Source organism: Callithrix jacchus, chromosome 2 (assembly GCF_049354715.1).
Source record: "Callithrix jacchus isolate 240 chromosome 2, calJac240_pri, whole genome shotgun sequence".
NCBI classification, from domain to species: Eukaryota; Metazoa; Chordata; class Mammalia; order Primates; family Cebidae; genus Callithrix; species Callithrix jacchus.
In genome coordinates this window covers 55252173-55267994 of record NC_133503.1, presented here as the reverse complement: position 1 = coordinate 55267994, position 15822 = coordinate 55252173, and the positions used below count along the sequence as shown (strand labels likewise).

General features: G+C 38.3%; 1 protein-coding gene across 3 annotated transcripts in view; it reads right to left on the bottom strand.

Moving 5' to 3' along the window:
- SGCD (sarcoglycan delta) overlaps positions 1-15822 on the bottom strand; it is a 1112169-nt gene that overhangs the window by 866868 nt on the left and 229479 nt on the right. For 2 of the 3 annotated variants that reach the window (XM_054251085.2, XM_078363713.1), the window contains exon 1: positions 4716-6620. The exons of the other annotated variant lie outside the window; for it this stretch is intronic. The gene's annotated coding sequence lies outside the window, so the exon portion shown is untranslated. Of the gene's footprint in view, positions 1-4715; positions 6621-15822 lie in introns of those variants that run through there. 3 annotated transcript variants of the gene reach the window in all.

The window sequence follows — 15822 nt, the reverse complement described above, 5'->3', positions numbered from 1 at the left end:
GCAGTTGTACCCTCATTCAAACCACTGAGCAAGTATGTACAATGCTAGGTACTGGAGATGATCCATTGAAGGGAATAATCAGGCACCATTTCAGCCTCACAGAACATGTCAGACTTCAGGTCAGTATTTCAAGTATGAGAGTAAATTATTCTCCATGATTAAAAACAAAAAATTCGCTAAATCCTGTAACAAATTAGAATTAGATTAGAATTAGAAGGTCATTATTCTAGGGATTAGCATTAGAAAAGGAAAAGATTTTACTGTTCACTTTATACCCTTCTGTATTATTTGAAAGTATTATAATGAGCAAATATTACTTTCAACATTAAAAAAATAAAGATTAAAAGTAATTAAAAATACATATAAAGTTCAATAGACACCCCCTAACATAATCTCAAAAGGATTCAGAATATAAAGGGAATTCATATATATTTAAAGATGTCCTTGGAGATGCTTGCTTCAGTTGTTGCATAAGATATGCTTAATTTATTTGTCCTTAATGTTACCGGAAAATTTGAAAGAGAGAAAATCCAGTTTTTCAGCTGTTTCCTTTGCTTGCTATTAAATGTGAGATCCTAAAGACATTCATTTTTTTTCATACGTGCTGTATGTTTTTGTTTGTTTGTTTTTTGAGACAGTCTCGCTTTGTCACCAAGCTGGGTGCAGTGGTATGCTCTCGGCTTACTGTAATCTCTACCTCCCCGGTTCAAGTGATTCTCCTGCCTCAGTCCCCCAAGTAGTTGGGATTACAGATGGGTACCACTACACCCAGCTAATTTCTGTATTTTTAGTAGAGATGGGGTTTCACCATGCTGGCAAGGATGGTCTCCATCTCCTGACCTCATAATACACCCGCCCTGATCTGCCAAAGTGCTGGGATTACAGGCATGAGCCACCATGCTTGGCCTTTTTCACTTTTTTAAAAAAGAATAAAGATAAGCCACATTTAGTTTGCTATAAATGAAGATTCAATTGATTGATACATAATGCCATCCAAACGTAATATCCTCCTCTGAAGAAGCAACTCAATATCTACCTGTGTAATTCATTTAAAAATCTATGACTACAAAGGACCTTTCCTAACAATTTCTATATTGAAGAGAGAGTCACCTAGGAAGTGGGGCAGCAAAAAATAGCTACCTCCCTTCTATTTACCTAAGTTCATCAATGGCAAGGATCATCGAATATTATTTGGAAGAGTGCAAATTATTTATAGTTATCTTCTTAAGCCTATTTTACAAATATGAGATTTCATTCATTCTGTAGACCTGACATGTTTTCCTATGAGCAGGCCTTTTATTATCTTTCAGTTAGTATGCAATTTTTTCTAATTACAAAAATAATACAAGTTCAAAGTAGAAAAATTAGAAACTATTAAAAAAAGTGTTAAGAAAACTAAAAGTACTGAGAAGGAAAGAAAGAGCAGCCTCTGACATTCAGAAGTTGGTATGCCACTCACAACTGACCATGTTATTCTCTTGTTGGACATAAACCATCTTACAAAACAAAAGCTTCAAAGATTATTCTGAGACCATGACACTTCATGGTTTTATTTAAGTACAAACAGTGACAAGGTCATTGTGCCTCCCACAAAATATTAAACACCCCCTCTCTCAGACAAAATGCAAGACTGCTACTTCTTTACCAATTATCACTTTATATTCACTCTAGTGTGCCCTTCCTATAAATAAGAGTATTAAGATACCTAATCATAGAACTGCTCCCATTTTCCTATAGCATGCAATCTAGAGCGAATCCCTGCTTCTTTATACCCCTCCACCGTCACCCAAGCAAAGCCCAAACCCTAAAACAGGTCCTTTTTAACTCCCTCTTGCTGAGACACCACCCTATAGCTCTCCATAGTGTCTGTCCTCCTCAGTTCCAACTTGTTCAACTATAGGTATTTTCCAGTTGTCTTTGACTGGAAGGCACTGACAGTACCTATGATGTAATCACCATCACATCCAGTGCATTTCAGCTCTTTGCACTGTAACACAGGTAATAGCTCACAATAACTAAAACTTATTGAATGATTAACTATTCTCCAGTCATTATTCTAGTGCTTTATTTATATCAACTAATTTAACCATCTCCATAATCCTTAGAAATAGATAATATTATATTTCTAAGATGAGGCACAGAAATAAATATAAAGATAAAGCAGCTGTATGTTTGATATCAAGTATTCTCACCAGTAGCAATATTGACATTTTGGACTGGATAATTCTTTGTCATGGAGAGCTGCCCTGTGATTGGAGAACATTTAGCAGCATCGCTGATCTTCGTCCACTAGATGCCAGAAGCACATTTTCCCAACTGTAGAAACCAAAAGTGTTTCTGACCATTGCCAAGAAATCACTCTGAGGGGAAAATCACCCTAGTGAATAGTTAAGAACTACTGCTTTAATGATCGGGATCATGCTGTTTATGGTTTTACTTCTAGTGTTTTCATTTGAAATTTTATTGTATATTTCTTCCCACCATTACTGTATTTTTTTTTAAAAATAAAATTTTGGTAGGCATACATTTTAATGGATACAGAAATGTACATACCTCAATTTATTTTAACATTCCCCACCATGGAATATTTCCTGTTTGCAATGTTTTTGCTGTTGAAAACAATTTCACAAGAAACATGTTTACACACAAATTATTTTCTATTTGCTTAATTTCTTTCCTTGGAATTGATTATCAAAAGGAATTATTGGACCACAAAGGATATCTTCAATTTTAATTTTTTAGAAAAAAATATATCCTTTTACTTTATATATTTATTCCACTAATATAATTAAACAAGATATGTGTTTCTCTTTTAATTCTTTGAACAAGCTTATTAAGCTTCATTACCATTCTTTTGCTAAAGTATTTCTTAGTTCAATCTTTGCTATGTTTCAAGAGCACCATATTAGGAACCAAAAGTTCGCCTTGCATTCACACTGAACAGTCACATGTGGCACAAACACAGGGTGAATGGAATGCAGTGGTTGTAAGATGAGGCATAAGAGACTGAAAGCAACAAACTTGCAAAGAATCTTTCATGCTAGAAATACTGGGTTGAACAGTATCTCAAAAATTTCCACCCACCCAAAACCTTATTTGGAAATAAGGTCTTTGTGGATTTAAGCAGTCAAGATAAAATCAAATTGAATTACGGTAGGCCACAGTCCAGTGACTGGTATCCTTACTAACAGATGAAAGTTGAGGGCCAGGCATAGTGGCTCACTTTTATAATTCCAGGATTTTGGTAGGCCGAAACAGGAAGATCACTTGAGGCCAGGAGTTTGAGACCAGCATGGTCAATACAGTGAGACCCTGTCTCTACAAAACATAAAAAAAATTAGCCAGGTTTGGTGGCTCACTTTTGTAATTTCAGCACTTTGCAAGCCTGGGGTGGGTGGATCGCTTGAGGCCAGGAGTTCAAGACCAGCCTGCACAACATGTTAAAACCTTATCTCTACAAAAAAAAAAAAACAAAACAAAAAACAAAAAACAAAAATTAGCCAGGCAAGGTGGTGCACATTTGTAGTCCCAGCTACTCAGGAGGCTGAGATGGGAGGATTCCTTGAGCCCAGGAGTTTGAGGCTGCAGTAAGCTATGATTACATCACTACACTACAGCCTAGGCAACAGAGCAAGATCCTGTCCACTGCCCCCCCACCAAGAAAAAGAAAGACAAAGTTGGGACACAAACAAAATTCCATGTGAAGACACAGAAACACAGAGGGAAGATGGCCATGTAAACACAGAGGCAGAGCCCCATTTGAGTGATGCTGCCACAAGCCAAGGAGTGCCAAGGACTGACAATAACCACAGAGCCTGGAAGAGGCAAGAAAGGATCCTGCGCTAGAGTCTACAGAGAGAATGCGGCCTTGGCTGGCACCTTCATTTCACGTGTCTGACCTCCAGAACTGTGAGAGAGTACATTTCTGTTGTTTTAAGCCACCCAATATGTGGTACTACGCTATGGCAGCTTGAGGAAACTAATATATCAGAAAAGCTTACTCCCTCAATCAAAAGCAATGAAAGGAAATTCATCAGGAAGTTCTTAGCCCCATAAAAGGAGTTCAGTAAATAAAGTAGGTTGCACTTTATTTTCCAAGAAAGAAGATTCATATATCTATGTATTTATTATCAGTAGTATTGCTTTTACTATCACCATCATTTTATAAGGGAAATGATATTTTAGTGCCAATGCAGGTGGGAAATAATCTAAGAATATTAACGAATTTGGGTTTCACTTTTACAAATTCTTAATTTCCTCGTTTTGCTAAGGGGTAATAAAAATTCAGTCACAGATTAGCACAATTCCACCCCTGGATTCATTAAATCCTTGCCAATTCCAGGCTATTTGCAAGGTCCTGAAATCTAATTTCAGAGATCCATTGGTCCTCAAATCTTCTTTTCAGTGGCTGCAGTATACATAGGAAGGTACACGACACAAATCAGCATTTTACAAACGTTCTCCTAGAGATAAAACATTCTCTTATTTGCATTTCCTTAACATTTGCACCTGTACAGCTGATGTATGTTTACTAACAAACAAGTCATGAAAATAGTGCTAAAAGAAAATCCGGAGACCCCAGTTCAGTCTCTTCCTTTTACCTAAGGACATACAGAGACCCCAAAGGCAGAAGGGCACATTCTCAGATTCTCAATTATTAGCAAGGTGCATAACTACTATTGTTTGAAACCAAATTCTTTTAACTCCAAACTTACGATTAATTCCACTCTTCTGCGTTGTCTTTGTTGATTTGCTGCCTGTTTCCCATTTTCATGTTTTATCTACCCAAGTACATACCACATTCTAAGATCAAAGACCATTTCTGGGCTATCCTTCCATGGGCCTCTCTCTAGCTAAGCATTCAGTGCCGGCCTGTTTAAAGCTGTTTAAGAGAAGAAACAGGTGTCACAGGGCTGATGATCCATTGTGACAAAAGTTCTCCTGCTACAGCATGACCACACCCCTTCCTCTGTCCTGTCAGTAATCTATTTGGTGAATTCAGGTGCTGTCATCTCCCCTCAGGTCCTTGTTCTTGTTCTGTCTTCTTTCGCCGTTTAGTGATAAGTATTTCCTCCCACGTCTGCTATGACTAGATATGTTTGGGTTGGGTAAAAATTGTAAAGTTGTTCTGGATGTCTTTCAACTATGTTTTCTTTCTATATCAAAAGGAAGACAATAACAAGAAGGACAAGGGAAAGAGATAAGACTGCTGTGGAATAAAATTTGAGGTATCTATTTTTTGTGTTATCAGAGAGCACTTTATTTATTATTTTCACTGCATTGCTCTTTCCCTGCAGTGTGAGACATTGAAAAATACCCCAGACAAGAACTCTAAGGACCTATTTTAAATCTAATGAGGATCCTTCATTCTCTAAGATTCCATTTTCACACCCACAGTGTGGGAACTCTAAATTGACCCTCTTTACCTAACAGGGTGTTTATGATGGTCAAATATCACAAATGTGTTTTACAACCTATATAAGCCAATATGTGGAAAAAATAATTGTCAGTTCACTAGTTTAAACAGGTAAACAACTCCCTATTGGGGAGAAAAACACACAAAATGTTCATTAGAAGGCAGTAAACAAATACTAAGTATTCTTGGTAAAGAAATATTGCTGGCATTAGCAACATCCATTTGTCCAATTCCCTTGATTCCTTTTCTTGCTTCTCTGTAACTCTAATTGAAAACGTGATGACATTCTTCAGTTGGTAGTGGCTGTCACCTTAACATATTGATTAGGTGATGGTTTTTCCAAAGGCCTTGTGTGGAAATTGGAAATATCCATTCACAAGGAGCCTGTTATGTAAAGAGTATGAAATAAATAACTATAAATGTCCATCTTTGCCATTTTCCAGCTTCCTTTGCTGAGATAAGAAATTAGTCTTCGTGATTCAGAGTCACAACTTTTTATCTTAGTCATTAGTATTAGACAAAAGACAGGGCTCCATTAATTTACTCTCAAAGTACAGAAAGGTAATCCAGATATTTGTCTCTAAACCTTTTTGATAATGTGTCCCATTAACAAAATACATTCAAGAATATACCCCCTTTTTGGTAAATTATACATGAATTATTTTATTCATGTATTAGGCACTTTAGAAAACATACAGAAAGTTAAAGACTAGAAGTTCAAAATCTATAAATGCAAATCTCTTATTGTTTTCCTACAGCACCTGATTAAATAGTCTTGCTCACCTTTGTGTAGTGTGAAAACCCCATACTTGAGGTCACAGTTCTATCATATGAGGGATATATACCATTAACAGTGATAAGCATCATCTGCTTGTATTGTGTTCTGTCCCAAACAATAACTACATTTCATGCTGTATGGTTATGCTAATAGGACTCATCAAGAAATCGATCCATTCCCCACTGTACACATTTGTTCATTACCCACTGGAGCACTGAGGCATTGCCTGATGTCCAGATTTTTCAGTGGGCATTGATTGGGCTGAAGCTTCTGGTGATTTATTGGTCTTGCCAGATGAAATAGTCAACCTCAAATGCCCTCTTTCTCTCCGACTTTTCTTTGGGGGCTAAAAATACAGTTTGGCTTAATGTACTTTCAAAGTGTTTGCACCAATATATGCACACTAGTCGGGGAGAGGAAATAAGCGTCCCCAGAGTCAGGGCAAATAACCTAAGAGGTTGTCCTGAAAAATACCCACACACTCACAAAAACCCTCTCTTAAGTCACTCAGAAATATTGACCAACTATAACTCCATAAACTAAAAAATTCCTTTGAACTTTCACTTTTACTTGAATTTGCATTCTATTCTTTCTTAAGCCATTTTTAATTTAAATTTTTTTAAATTTTACATAGACATGAAACAAATGAAGATCTTCAGGGAGACAGTTCAGGTTTACCCTGTTGCTGTGCATATTCCCATTCTACCCAGGGTTTTGCATACCAGTTATGGAAACTCAAGCGTGGGGAATAAGAACTGGACTGGGAGGTCGGGATCCAGCCACATCCCTGCCACATTGTTCACTGTCCACCTATGGGACACTGATATGTCACTTAATTTCTCTAAATCTCGTCTCATGGTGTCAAGAGACAATTTATGTCTGCCAACACTCTTCCTTCTAGGTCACCTCAAAGATCTTGTCTTGTAAACACACAGCATTAAAATTCAATGGAACCCTAGTGATCCACAAACATCTTAAGGATGAAGAAACAGAGGGTCAGAAAGTTTGACCACTTGCCAAAATCATAGAGCTAGTTAGTATTTTCAAACACTAGAAATAGTGATTTTGAGTTCAAAAGAAAAATTACTTCAAAAAAGAAATTAATTTTCCCTGAAAGTCCTAGATATATATCAAGAACTAAACCTGTGTCTCTAGTACAAGTCTACCACTCTTTGCAGAGTATGCGTCTTTAGTCCTTACACATAGTAGGTTTGTAAAGCCTGCTGGTAAAGACGAACTGAACTACTCTAGCCAAAAAATGACTTAGAAGCTATGCTTGATTGCATTCTTTTTTTTTTTTAAATATTATTGTCTTCTTCATATACTGTGAATTTTCAACAAAAAAGTACAATAATGTTTTCTTCAATATAACTGAAAATATTCTGCTCCTGTTTAAATGAAATTAGAGGTTTAAGGAAAAAAAAGAAAGAAAGAAAGAAAAAAAAAGAATTAAAAAAAGAATTAAAGAGAGGAAGGAGGAGGAAGAGAAAGAGGGAGAGAGAACGGGAATGTTGCTTTATTGCCCAGTCTAGAACGCAGTCTAAAAATGAGTATTGAAAACCTCTTTTATGCCAATAATTGTGCTTAACAATGAAGGCAGGAAGGAGTAAGGGAGGAAAATAACAAAAAAGCAGCCAACCAATATTTCATTTAAACCTGTGAAATGCTATGCAATTGCTGAGGAATGATTTACTTCAAATTATGTAGTCACTTTTAGAGTAGGTATGATGAGATACTGAGAAGAATGTATATTTTGTGTATTTGGGATGGAGAGTTCTATAAGTGTTTATTAAGTTTACTTATTCCGGGTCTGAGTTCAAGTCCTGCACATCCTTGCAAATTTTCTGCCTCATTGATCTAATATTGACAATGTGATATTAAAGCCTTCCACTATTACTGTATGGGAGTCTAAGTCCCTTTATAAGTCATTAAGATCTTGTCTTATGTATCTGAGTGCTCCTGTGTTGGGTGCGTATATATTTAGGATCATTAGCTCTTCTTGTTGTATTGATCCTTTTACCATTATGTAATGTCCTTCTTTGCCTCTTTTGATCTTTGTTGCTTTAAAGTCTATTTTATCAGAGGTGAGAATTGCAACTCCTGCTTTACATTTATTTATTTATTTTTGCTCTTCATTTGGTTGGTAAATCTTCCTCCATCCCTTTGTTTTCAGCTTTGTGTATACTTGCATATGAGATTGGTCTGGATGCAGCATACTGATGGGTTTTGGCTTTATCCAATTTGCCTGTCTGTGTCTTTTGATTAGGGGATTTAGTCAATTTAAATACAGGATTAATAATAATACATGTGAGTTTAATACTGCCATTTGATACTAGCTGGCTGTTTTTCCCATTAGTTCATGTAAATTCTTCATTATGTTGATGCTCTTTACTTTTTGGTATATTTTTGGAACGGCTGATACTGGTTGTTCCTTTCTATGTGTAGTGCTTCTTTCAGAAGCTCTTGTAAAGCAGGCCTGGTGGTGATGAAATCCTAAGTACTTGCTTGTTCACAAAAGATTTTATTTTTCCTTCACTTAAGAAGCTTAGTTTGGCTGGATATGAAATTCTGGGTTGAAAGTTCTTTTCTTTAAGGATATTGAATATTGGTCCCCACTCTCTTCTGGCTTGCAGGCTTTCTGCTGAGAGATCTGTTGTGAGTCTGACAGGCTTCCTTTTGTGGGTAACCTGGCTTTTCTCTCTGGCTGCCCTTAGCATTTTCTCCTTCATTTCAACCCTGGTGAATCTGATGATTATGTGCCTTGGGGTTGCTCTTCTTGAGGAATATCTTTGTGGTGTTCTCTGTATTACTTGGAGTTGAATATTGTCCTGCCTTGCAAGTTGGGAAAGTTTTCCTGGATAATATCCTGAAGAGTATTTTCAGCTTGAATTCATTCTCTTCATCACATTCAGGTACACCTATCAAATGCAGATTAGGTCTTTTCACATAGTCTCATATTTCTTGGAGACTTTGCTCATTCCTTTTTATCCCTTTTTCTCTAATCTTGTCTTCTCGTTTTATTTCAATGACTTGGTCTTCAACCTCTGATATCCTTTCTTCTGCTTGATCATTTCGACTGTTAAAACTTGTGCATACTTCATGAAGTTCTCATGTTGTGTTTTTCAGCTCCATTAATTCACTTATATTCCTCTCTAAATTGTCTATTCTCATTAGCATTTCGTCAAACGTTTTTTCAAGGTTCTTAGTTTCCTTGCATTGGGTTAGAACATGTTCTTGTAGCTCACAGAGGTTTCTTATTATCCATCTTCTGAAGCCTGATTCTGACAATTCATCACACTCATTCTCCATCAGGCCTTGTTCCCTTGCTGATGAGGAGCTGTGATCCCCTGTAGAAGGAGAGGCATTCTGATTTTAGATGTTCTCAGCCTTTCTGTGCTGGTTTCTTCCCATCTTTGTGGATTTATCCACCTGTCATCTTTGTAATTGCTGACTTTCAGATTGGATCTCTGAGTGGATGCCCAGTTTATTGGCAATGATGTTATTTCTGTTTTTTTTTTTTTTTTTTTTTCCTTCAGTGTTTCCCCTCCCTCACAGAGCTGGACCTTCCTGGGTTCAGCTGTGCTTGCTGTGAAACTCTCAACCATCAGTGTTTCCAATTGCTGTTTTTTTGTGGGGGTGGGACCAGCCGAGCCCGATCTCCTGGCTCCCCACCTCGGAGCCCCCTATTTTTATTTTCCTAATTGAATAGTCAATTCTCTCCCAGATGCCCCAGTTGCCCACTGAAAAGGCACTGGGATCTATACAATTTCCCATGCAGTGACTGTGCCAGCTGAAACAGCAGTGCTGAGATTCGTGGGCTTTTCTGCCCAGGAATCTCCCAGTCTGGCTCCTGGCTTCAGTACCCCTCCCAATTAGCTGAATGGGTGACTCTGCCTTCTCGGAGCTCCAAACGCCAACTAAAAGGGCATCCAGTCCTGGATACTCCACACTGAGAACCTCCACGCCAGGATGCTGGCAAAACAGCCACGCAGGCCAAAAGAGTCATGCTGGTGACCCGTGGAGTTCTTCTGCTGGGAATCTCCTGGTCCATGAGCAACAAAAATTCATCTGGAAGTCTGGCGTCCACTGTCTCCCTGCACCTTCACTGGGAGCTGCAATCCTGAGCTGCTGGTAGATGGTCATCTTGGATCTCTCTCCTTGATTGCATTCTTATTACAGCCTTTTAATGCCTAACATGTTTGGTAAGTATTTTCTAATGACCACAGAGAGGGTTTCTATGTGTCGGTATTTTTCAGCACTGCCTCTGATTATGAAGAGTTTGTCTCAAATGCTGTCTGTTGATCAATGTTTATTGTATCTTACATGGCCAATATTTGAAAGTGTTGCTTTTTGCCTGAGTTCAGGTTTCTTTCTATATTTAAGCAGTTAGAATCCTCAGAGGCTTCACATCCCATTTGTGTATTGAATCTGCCTCCCACCGACTCTTCAGCTTCCCCTTTCTTGTCCCCTTTCTTTCCAGAGTCTCAGCCCACTACCCCATAACTGCTGCTCCTGCATCAGCACTTATACATGTTCAAATCATTCCCTTCATAAATAAAACAAGGCAAAACATCTTCCATCCTGTATACTTCCTCTACCGTACCCCATCTCCTTCCCCTAGGAGCCAAACTTCTTAATAGAGTTGTCTGCACACATAGTGTCCCATTTGGTCATTTTGTGTTTTCTTTTCACCTAACAAAATCTGGTTCTGCCTTCAGAGCTCCACAGAAACTGCTCTCCCTCAAATTACAACTACCCTCTTGGCTGTTACCAAGAAATATCAAATTACAATTAATGCAACTGACATTTTTGAGGACTTTCTGCAACACAAGACACTGTTAATATGTTCTCCTTCCTTGGCTTCTATGACTTATCTCCCTTGAGATTCCAGCCTCTTTAAACACCCTGTTTTTGTCCTGGGCTCCTTTTCCTTACCTTGCCCATTAAGTCTTGGTATTGCCCAAGGCCACGTTCTTGTCTGTCTTCTCTTTTCACTGTTATCACACCCACTGCTTCAATTATCTTCTACATGGCAATGAATGCCAAGTTCAGCTCTCCAGCCAGATCCAAGTGTAAATTGCCTCCTAGATAGCTTTACATACCAGAGTAATAAATAGTCTGAGATTCCACACAGATTTCTTATTTGAGGCTGACCTAGCCATCCCACTGTCCTCCAGCCACTTGAAACATAAGCTGCTGACTGCTCACAGCTGTGTCCCTTGTTGAACATTGCTTTCATCCTCTGATGACTGCACCATCCAAGAGTATGCCACCTCCCAAAAGGCAGTGCACAGCATATGACTGGTTAATATCAAAATATAAAGGGCAGGCCTAAGAAGGCAAGAACCTCACATTTCAGACTCTGTTGTGCCATCCAGAGCTTTATGTCAGACTGGTTGGTATCTCAGTTGCAACTAAATACTGGGTCTGTTTTTCTCTTTGCCAATTCCTCCCTTCCTCACTAGTCTATAAAACTGTCTCCTTGAGAAATCCCTAATAAATCTTCCACATTCAACTCCCCAGCTCAACGTCTCCATCACAGGGTCAACACCAGAAGAAAACTCATCATACTCCCCTATAAAATCCTTTCTCCTCCTTCCATCTCCACTAATAGTCACCATCTCAGTAAATCACACCATCATCCTTCTAGTTGCTCAAGTCAGATATCTGGGATTCATCCTTGACTTCTTCCCCACATACCAGTCTACTCAACAAGTATTGTAAATTCTACTTCCTAAACAGCTTCCAGATTGATCTTTTCTCTGTTGTTATTACAACTTCACTGGTTTAGGAAAAAAACATCCTCTCTCAAGACTATTGAAGTGTGTCCCAACCAGGAAGCCAGAAATAGATGTTAACCATCTCATTGCTGAGGTGGCTGAATGGGGTGTCTGAGGCAGCCAGGGCATGCCATGCCATTCATTGCCTCTGTCCGAGGATAATCTCATCCAGGGTTCTAAATCACCACAAATGTGCTACTATGTGTCATGCAATATTTTCATTTTGTTCATATGCCATCCAGTGAGAGAGGCTAGAAACACTGCTATTGCCACAAGGTCCTAAGTGGTCACCCTGTCACCTGTCTCTCCTCCCATGCAAGATGGTAGTTTCCTTGAAGAGAGGGAGTCTTTCTGTTTTCCAGTGTTCAGCATAAGACTGGCATACAGTAAGCACTCACCAAGTATTTGTTCACTGAATCAGTAAATGAATCAATCCATCTTTTGAAAGAAGAAATGAATCAAAGGATGAAAGAAAGGTAAGAAATACTGAAAAGAAAACAGGAAAAGGGAAGAAAACCAGTTTCTCATCCTTCTAAGAGTCTTGTTCCTGATGTTTAATGGATTGCCATGATGAATGATCTATTTTAGAAGGTAAAAGGAATACTGGCAAAGTTCTGGGGAACAAGGTTTTAACATACAGCTGCATTTTCTTACTTTGTCTTTTTTAGTTTGAAATCTCCAAGAGGGCTTATAATACCAGTTTTTGCAATGAAGCAGTTTACCCAACAGAGAGGAATCGATAAATACTAATTAATAATAATAATTAAAGAGGAATAAGTAGGTGGAAGACCGAATAGAATGGCTAAGTCAGTTTCTTTCATCTGAGGCAAATCCCTCTCTGAATGGAAGTTTTGTATCATTGGCCCTGCCTGGTGCATTATAATTATTTTCCATAGTGGAAAAACAGATGTTCATGTCCTAACTCAATCATGTACTAGCAATGTGACCTTGGGGGAGGCACTTAATCTTTTTGAACGCGCATATCTTTGTCTATAAGAAGAAAAGATTGGCATAGATAACATTCATGTCCACTTCTAGCTCTAAAATTCTACTCTCTTCTGTTGTATGTTATTTTTAGTTTTCTTGATGCCTGTCAATCCAGTGCTTTCTACACACTGGAAAAGGAATAGCAGAAAACTGCTCTGTGGATACAATGCATATCAATCAGTAACCTGGAAGCTTTTTGCAGGAACCATTTTCAGCCTTCCTCTCTTTTCCTCTTACAGTATGTGCTTCTAACAGGAAAGAGGTCAGAAGCAGATACACATAAACACATATTCTTTATGAAGCTGACATATGGAGGAGAAGGGAGAAGATAATACATGAAAATGTAGGCAACTATTGACTGCTAGGGATTTCATAGAAGGGAAGTCTGGGAGAAAAACTGGATCAGATTCAAATCCAGTGGCTATTGGCAGGCACTAATTGGATCTATGCATCTCTCTCCCATTACTCTCCTTCGATTAGGAAAAAAACATGAACTATATAATGAAGTAGAGAGGTCAAGTTTGGTGTTCTAGATATATGTAGCCCCACAGTCTCCTGGATTCATCACTTCATCCATTTTTTTAACTAGTGATCTTCATTTATTGGTTAGTTTTCAGAATTCCATTATTGCCATTTTCCTTTTCTCTTGTATAAATGAGAGAGACATTCCTATCAGAATTTTAATCTCATAGGCTAATCTTTTTTTCCATTTCTTTTGAGGAAGGTGAAATATTAAAAAGGATCAACTAAACAAGAAATTGGACCATGGCCAAATATGGCCATCCAGCAAATTTCCTGAGGCACTGCAGATCAGGAAGCACAGTATGAGTTAGAGATCAAGAGAAATGTCGCCAAAAAATAGAATACAAACATATGTTATTCCTAACAGGGTAAATGAAACCATTAACTCCTGCTTCAAGGGAATTTCCTCCTGTGGCCAGATCCACTAAAAGAAGCCAAAGAGCTCTGAAAATTTCTTATCACTCGGTCACATTAGAATAGCTCTGACCCTGGAAGTTTTTTAAAAACAGAAATAAGTACTCCTTCTTTAGGAACAGAAGATTTCAGCTAATCACTGTAGAGGGGGAAACTCTCAGCCATCTTTACACTAGAGTAGGTTCTCTTCTCGGAGAGCAAGGTGAGCTGTCTCTTGATAAGCTGTCCTTCTGTCTGACATCTTGGTATTCCTGGGAGCAAAGTTCCTAGAAATTTGGTATCTAGAAAAGCCTACTTTCTAGTTGGCTAGGCTGTATGTTTTATCTCCATTTAAAACATATTCTTTAATTCTCAATCTTCAATTCCCAGCTATACTCAGTCATACTATTCAAAGTACCAATAATGTATACTAAGAATAGCTACCATTAAATTACTTACTTTGGGCCAGATCCCATGTCAGATGCTTTACATGCAACCAACTAACAACTCAGTCCTCACCACAGTTCTATCAGGTCAGAATATAGAACCATCAACCTCCTTTAACACAGGAGGCCACAGAGGCTTGCCCTCACATACATCGAACTATTCTCCTGCGTGGAGTCAATGTAATCCTTTTCAGGTAGTAGTAAGTGAAAATGCTTTCCATTTGGCCCTGACCAAATGGAGTCAGAGGTGAGAAGTACAACCAAAGATCACTGGAAACTTAAGAGTGGTGCATATCTGGGGGTCAGAAGAGAAAGTTAGGGCCAAAATAAAAAATTCAAATGCAGGCAGTCTTTGATGCATAAGGATTAGTTTCACTTTCATTGTATCAGACTTGGAAATGCTCTACAGTTATATTTTTTTAACAAGACAGGGAGAAATTATAGGACAGCAAGAAAGTCACAGTTTAAGCAAAAGCAATTAGAAGAAAGCCAAGTGCTAGTCCAGCTGGGTAATTTTAGGCAAGTGGCTTCATCTCAGGCCTCATCTTTCACTGGGTCTGGAATGCACATAGCATTCCTTGCTCTTGTCACTTCAGTAGACATTTGTGAGAAGCACAAGAAGTAACTACACTGAAAGAATTTTGAAAAACTTTGAATGTCCCATAGTTGTTACTGTTAGTATCACTCTAATTTAAACTTTTCTTTGAGAGTCTATGACTGTAAACTTGAAAAATAACCATAGCACAATCTGACATATTTCTGAGACTTTTATCAAAAACTATGCATGTTTTGTATCTGAGCTATATTTTGTATCTGAGTTCTCCTAAGGAGCAACTTAAAAGTAGCATAAAATCAGGCTGGAAAAATGAAGATCAATACAGATCTGATGTTCACATTAAATATGGGTGCAATTTGGGACAGTGACCCCCATCACACAGCCTTGATTATCAAATACCAAAAACAAGACTACCCTAGGCCATGAGGACCAGGATGCTGGGGCAACCTATGGTGAAAACTCAAGATTAAAAACCTCATGTCAAATGGTTTAAAAAATAATAGTTCATTAATTTTAAGAACTTTCAAAGAAACCCTAAATGTATCCACTAAAATGTAAGCAGAATAAACCCAAGAGTAGTTATTTCTCCAAGAAATTATAGTACAGCTATCTTTCCTAGTTTTTCTTTTCTTTCTTTTTTTTTTTTTTGAGACGGAGTTTCACTCTTGTTACCCAGGCTGGAGTGCAATGGCATGATCTTGGCTCACCGCAACCTACACCTTCTGGGTTCAGGCAATTCTCCTGCCTCAGCCTCCTGAGTAGCTGGGATTACAGGCATGTGCCACCATGCCCAGCTAATTTTTTGCATTTTTAGTAGAGACGGGGTTTCACCATGTTGACCAGGATGGTCTCAATCTCTTGACCTCGAGATCTACCCGCCTCGGCCTCCCAAAGTGCTGGGATTACAGGCGTGAGCCACCGCCTTTCCTGTTTTTTTATGTTTT